Raw genomic sequence first — 7,164 nt, 5'->3', positions numbered from 1 at the left:
AACCTTTGGGCTAATCCAGATTCAGGGATCTGGATGGTTAGATTCCAGTCCCCTCCTAATTGTTATTATGGGGGATCGAACACGAATCCTCTGTACCAAGTGCAGTCCCAATCACTAATGCGTCAACAACCAATTGGCACTTCGTGCAAATTTTGCAATTATTATAAAAATGCGAAAAAAAAAATGTTGCGATTTTTATGAAATAGAGAGTATGCAGGCGAAATTAGTGTCATTTAAAAAAAAATAATTTTTTTTTTTTTTTTGGAGCTTTCACTTTTAAGCTGCACTCTCTTCTCCATTGAAGTGCGTTCTCTGAGCTTTCTCTCCTCCATTGAAGCAGCTTCTGAGGTAAGATTTTATTTATTTATAATCATTATATATCAATTTCACAATCTATGGTTTGTTGTGAATTTATAAATCAGTCTAGTCAATTTAGGGTTCTTGTTAGTTTCATTATTGAACTATTCGACTGTTGGTTATAATTACTGAAGTTATGCAAGATTATAACGATTGAGTTGTCGCTAGAATCTCGCTTTTAGCAATTTAGATTGATCTTATGGAGAGAAATTTTTAATTGTGATTTTTAGAACCTAATTTGATGAATTAGTCAAATTTAATTGCTAATGTGTTGCTGATTGTTGTTAATAACCTGTAAAATTGGGCCTTTACTTTCTGGGTACAGGGCGGCCGCACCTCTTTCCCTGGCTTAATGATTTTGAATTTTGAGGAGTGTTGTTTTGCTTCATCATAACAATTTGTCCACATTTTGTACGATTCGTTGTACTGTGAGTTGTCCGACATTGGAAAAGATGAGAGATTACCAACTTATTAGCGCGATTAGTCAATCCCTTCCCGCAGCCAATCGGTTTTAGGATGAAATATCACTTAGGCTTATAAGGGGTCTGATTCTGTTTCTTGATGGATGCGGCCTTGGTCCATTTTACGAACTTGAAAGATTAACCATTGCGCTTTTGTTTCTTGTTTTTGCATAATCCTCTGAATATATGGTATCCTGTACGTAGCTTACTTTTCTTTAGTTCGTTTTTGTTTCTCTGATTAATACTTTGTAGTTAATATGGCTGTTTATCGTATTGGAGTTTTTCAAGGTGTGTTGATTGCTAATTCTTAGGATGATGGGCTGCGCATAAGAACATGATTCAGGCTGCAACAGTTATGAAACAATATTCCGAAGTCAACCTATGACAAACATGAACAAAAGTTCTTAAATGCACAATAGTTGTGTAAAATTACCCATAAGTTAAGAAAAAAAGGATCAAAAGTTGACTTGTTTGACCTTAGACGTATAACACGTGGACTAGTATATTTTGTTTTTTTACTTCAGGTAACTCAAGTAATCGAGTACTTGAGTGAGTACATTGTTGTTCTTTGTTTTATAGTTAAAGTTAGATTTGTTGCTTACTTTGTAGGTAGGCTTGAGATTTTCTTAGCTCCTATGTCTTCGTATATGTTGTAGATTTTCTAACTTCTACCATTATAGGCAGAATGTGCTATCAATGTTTATTCCATTTAAGAAGTTTTAAATATTCTCAGAAGTCTTTGCAGGTTAACTTTTGGGTTGTGTCATTATGTGCCAATGTATTTTACAATAGTCAGATTGGTCTTTAGTGGCATGCTATTGGTGTGTTTAGAGAATAGGGACTTATCCCTAATTGAACCTAGTGAAAGAAAGATATTGGGAAGGCGTAACCACCATAGCCTGCCAAAATATTGAGTTTGCATGCTTTGCTACACAAAATACTAGGCTTTTATAATGCTCTACCACAAGAGGAACACTCTTCTCCTGTAGGTCTAATCCCATTTTAGTTGGGTGCTCAATTTATACACCTCTATTGGGGAATGCTTTTAAGAATATATCCAGCCTCTGCATCAAGAATTTTAAATATCTTTCTTGCATCGAGTGTGAAAATGTCAATCTGTGAGTCATCAGGTCTATGGAGGCCACCTGTTCTTAAGTTTGGTGGAAGACTTTTCTGTTTCTCTAAAGATCTCAAAATCACGGTTCATCATCATTAGCCAGGGGCTATTATCAAGCTGACACTGTTGTTAATGTAGATATAGGGGTTCTTATAGTTATCAAACTACAATTGTTCATAGATCAATAATACTTCATTTATAATCGGGGTTGGAAAATTCATTATTATTTGGTTTTGGATTATAATGGACCAATTCAGAATGACTTGTCATAGTTATCAAACATCTGCACTTATTTTCTGTAAAGTATTTAATAGGTGTTGCATTGGGGTCCAAGGTCTCATGCAAACCTTACCATTGTCAGCAGGACAAGGTTGTATACACTTCAACCCTTTTATCCACTTTAGTTGGAAGCCGTTTCAATGACATTGAGATAATTTTTTGCTCGTGTTGATTTGTGGTTGCTACCTGTAATTGAACTATATTTCTGTATGATTGTTGTTAATAACCTTCTTAGATACTCTTTGGCGAAGAGAAAAGTTTATCTGTTTATATATTATTTGTTTATCTACTTTTGATTGGTGTGCTTAACTGAGAAAACATCATATTGATGCCTTGGTGGTTTTATCACTTGTGTACACTGAAATTATTGATCATGATGTTTGTGGTTCTATTGACAAAGTCATCTAATTTCTGAATTGAAATACATTCTATTGGTTTCACATTTGAAAATAAAATCTAGCTGAAAGCATGTAGTTTATTGCCTGGTGTTCTGTTAAAGGTTTCTTTTTGTTTTTTGATTCTTACTGTAATTTTGCTGACTTATCAGGTCATAGTGAGCCAGGGTTATGGTGTAAGATGAGAAATGTCAAAGTAACCCAAATTAGATCTCTATGCTTTTCAGCTTTGCATGTGCCGAAATTCTACTCACCAACAGCTGCCTGTATTTCAAATTCAACTTCAGTTTTGCTGTCAACCACTATTCAACAGTTCATTAATTCAGATTCACCTTCACATGGCTTAAAGATTCATAGCCATATTCTTAAAGCTGGTTATCAACTAAATAAGAACATTTCTATCAAACTCCTCATCCTTCATTTGAAATCTGGCTTTGTGAATTATGCGAGGCAGTTGCTTGAAGAAATGCCTGATCCATCACTCTCTGCTTATAATTATTTGCTTAATGCTTATGTGAAGCATGGCAAAGTTCTGGAAACTTTTGATTTGGTTCGTCAGATGTGCAATTCTGATGAAAAGCCTGACAGCTTTACACATTCATTGATACTAAAAGCGTGGGCTTCTGTACCCGTTCCCTTATTTTTTATCTGCGACATAGGAAGACAAGTGCATGCTCGGATTCTAAAATATGATGGTGTAGTGGATGTTGTTCTTCTTGCTACCTTAATAGATATGTATGTCAAATCTGAAAGGCTTGGTTATGCTAGGTGTGTGTTTGATTCAATGTTAGTGAAGAATGCCATTTGTTCCACTTCATTGATATCTGGCTACTTAAGAACTGGTAACATGGAGGATGCTGAGTCGCTGTTTCAAGAGATAGTTGACAAAGATGTTGTGGTATTTAATGCTATGATTGAAGGTTATAGTAAGTCAACTGATACAGCAAAGAAATCGGTTGAAATTTTCATTGATATGTTGAGACAAGGTTATTTACCTACAATTTCAACTTTCGCGAGTCTTATTGGAGCATGCTCTCTGTTGACGTCAGTTGAAATTGGTCAACAAGTACAGAGTCACCTGGTGAAAACTAAGTATTTTATTGACGTGAAGATTGGGAGTGCTCTAATAGATATGTATTCAAAATGTGGAAGAACTGATGATGCTCGTCAAGTATTCAATTCCATGCCTGAAAAGAATATATTTTCGTGGACATCCATGATTGATGGGTATGGAAAAAATGGGAAACCCTATGAAGTGATTAAAATGTTCGGGAAATTGCAAGCGAAGAATCAAATAAAACCCAATTATGTTACATTCCTGTGTGCTATCTCGGCATGCACATATGCTGGGTTTGTAGACAAAGGTTGGGAGATCTTTGAAAGCATGGAGAGGGACTATTCATTAAAGCCTCGGATGGAACACTATGCTTGCATGGTGGACCTTTTAGGGCGCTCTGGGAATGTAGAGCAGGCATGGGAATTTGTGATGAGAATGCCCGAAAAACCTAATTCAGATGTTTGGGCTGCTTTGCTCAGCTCATGTAAATTGCATGGCAAACTAGAGATGGCAAGTATAGCAGCAAATGATCTTTTTAATTTGGGTGCTTATGGAAGGCCAGGTTCATATATTGCCTTATCTGACTCACTGGCTGCTGCGGGAAAGTGGGACTCTGCAAATAAAGTTAGGGAACTGATGAAGCAGAGAGGAGTATTAAAAGATACAGGCTTGAGTTGGACAGGAGCAGATGATGGTCTGAAACGGTTTCATGTTGGTCTAAGGTGAAGGTGAAATGGATATTGACATCATATGAATAGCCTAATGATTTTTAAGCTGGCAACAAATCAGCTCACTTGCATTTGCATGATTATTCAGATAATCACCTTTGGGATTTATCTGCATCCGAATTACTTTTGAAAAGCACAGATATATGCATTCAACATTTGCTACAACAAAGCTTCCAGTTGAAGGGCTTGCACACACTCCAGAAAAAGCATCACCTATTGATGTATGCTGTTGGAAAAAAGAATGGGTATGTTCTGGTCTCTGCACTATTTATTTTCTTCCAAATGATTATCTTAATAAATCAATTGTGCAGATTGGTTTTCTCCATCGCAATGTAAGAACTGCACAAATGAGTGCAAAAGGTAGATAACTAGACAAAGTGATAAACGACTAAATTAAGTACTTTAATTAATAGTTGTATTATTGTCCAATTGAATGACTGCTAAATAATTCCCTAAACTTGAAAGGGTTCTTTCATTAGTTCATTTATGCTCACGTACTACTATTTTAATCAATGAACCTGAAAAGACTTGTTTATGCTTTATATGTTAGTTTTTTATTTGATTTTTGTTGATTCTAGTAGATTTTCCTTGTTTGTTATCTTAGCGTGCAGATATGCTGGGTTGGTAGACGAAGGTTGGGAGACATTTGAAGTCATGGAGAGGGACTATTCATTGAAGCTTCAGGTGAAGCACTATGTTTGTATGGCTGATCTTTTGTGGCACTTTGGAAACATAGAGCACATGTGGGAATTTTATTATGAGAATACCAGAAAAAACTATTTTAACTTTTCAAGTGTCTGGGCTGGTTTGCTCAGTTCATGCAAACTGCTTTGCAAAGTATGGGAAGTATAGTAATGTATGAATTTTTTAAATTGTGTGTTGATTGAAAAATTGGCTCACACATTTTCCTATTAGACTCATTGGCTGCTGCTGGAAAGTGGGACTCTTTAAATGAAATTTGGGTTCATACAAACTGATAAAAAGCAGATTGGGATATCGTACACTATTGGCTTCAGTCAAACAGGAAACCATGATGGTCTGAAACGGCTTTATGCTAGGGGGTGATTGTAGAGGTGACAAATGGGTCATCCGGATAGGGTTCTGTTCAGGTCAGTTGATTTGGGTCAAATTCAGAGTTGGAAACACTGTTATTTGCTCATTTCTTGCTAAGAGACTGGGTCAGACACACTGTTATATGCCTGATCTTCTGCATGAAGTTATTTGCTCATTTCCTACTAGAGACCACCCAATAAAAAGCAGCAAGGTCTGTTCATTTGCTACAACAAACCATCTAGCTGCAGGAATTGCCAACATACCCCAGAAACAATTTTTGGCTTTTGAAGTGTGCAGTGCATTTGCTTCACTATTGTCTGGTATCTACACATCAATTGCCAAAGCTTGTGTGGATCACAATGCAATGCAATCAGATGAAAGAAATGGAGGAAAAAGTGGAAAAACGATAGAGGGTTGTATGGGACCAAGACAACGCTGAAATACAAGGTCAATTACTAGAATCTGGCGATAAGGTGGTGTCTCGCAAAAAAACAAAAAATTATATTAAGGTGTGTTCTTACAAGTTTTTATTTTTATTTTTTAAATTTTTTTTAAAGGTGGTTTTCCTACTATAAAAATAATGAATAGTTTTGTAAGGAGGTTTCCAGCAATTTTTTTAGCATGACTTTGCACCCTGAATTACCCCCACACGTGTGCCCTGCATGCGTGAGTATTGCTCATAAGAGGATGAACAAGCTTTTTATTTTATAATCCTAAAACTAGTGAGTAGCCCGAGTTGCCCCATGTTGCTAATGTTGTAAACGTACAATAGGTAATTTTTTAAAAAGGTTTTTCAAAATTGAAATTATCCTTATTAAACCAAAATTAAAATTGAGTTATTCTCTTAGTTTTTTTTTTTTTTTTTTTTTTTTGAACCTTATGGTTTGCACATATATAATTTTCTTTACATTTTAATAATATAGTTGATATTTGTCTTAGATGGTTAAATAGCCAATTTAGTTATAAGAGGTTGAGGGTTTGATTCTCCGGGATGAAAGCTTATTGAGTTATCCCTCACTCTCCACAATTGTTGATATATGGTACTATGGTAGTTCACCTTATTCATCATAGAATTAACCAAGAAGGATGTAATATGTGGATGTGAGAGCTCGTAAGCAAGGGCCATGCCATGGGGCAAAATAGTAACTAAATATTTCATCTAGGTTAGGCGAATCTTTACCACCGGACCCAAAAATGACATCAAGCAATGCACCAGTTGCTGCAGCGAAGAGAAAACCAACCACAGCGTCGACAACAAACCCAGCCATTGACACTACCAAAGTGCCAGACTTCATGATTGCTGTCGTTACGGTTCCTTAAAAAGGCACTTGCGCCACAAAGGAGCTAACCTCCTTTAGGGTATTTTTCAGCACTGACTCAAGCTTGAACTATGCAGTGTAAATGTCCCAAGCCGCCATGGCAGCAACCTTCAACATTGACTTGATCACGGTAAATTGTATGCTTCTCCCTCTCTGGTTGCGCAGTGTTTCCCAAAGTGATACTGGGATCTCTGCGCGTCCTAACCTCAAATTCATCATTATATCCAAGTCTGTTCTTGTGTCTGCATGCACATGAAGAAGAATATCAAGGTTAAATGTTACAAAATGGTAACAAAGTTAGCATATACTCTGTACTAATTATTCATAGAGACGCTTGAAATTTTAGGGATGGTGCACAGCACGTACCTGTTGATAAGGTCGGGCAAGCCCTCGTGCAT

General features: G+C 36.4%; 1 pseudogene across 1 annotated transcript; it reads left to right on the top strand.

The window, feature by feature from the left end:
• Positions 1-218: 218 nt before the first annotated feature.
• LOC145579338 (pentatricopeptide repeat-containing protein At1g28690, mitochondrial pseudogene) lies at positions 219-6,686 on the top strand (annotated as a pseudogene). The gene is made up of 4 exons (XR_014099132.1): positions 219-348; positions 2,762-4,394; positions 4,483-4,639; positions 4,999-6,686. The product of XR_014099132.1 is annotated as a pentatricopeptide repeat-containing protein At1g28690, mitochondrial pseudogene (transcript).
• Positions 6,687-7,164: the final 478 nt, after the last annotated feature.

This window comes from Chenopodium album, chromosome 14 (genome assembly GCF_948465745.1).
Source record: "Chenopodium album chromosome 14, dcCheAlbu1.1, whole genome shotgun sequence".
Lineage (NCBI taxonomy): Eukaryota > Viridiplantae > Streptophyta > Magnoliopsida > Caryophyllales > Amaranthaceae > Chenopodium > Chenopodium album.
Note: the sequence above shows the minus strand (reverse complement) of the source record. Positions and strands in the feature narration are given on the sequence as shown.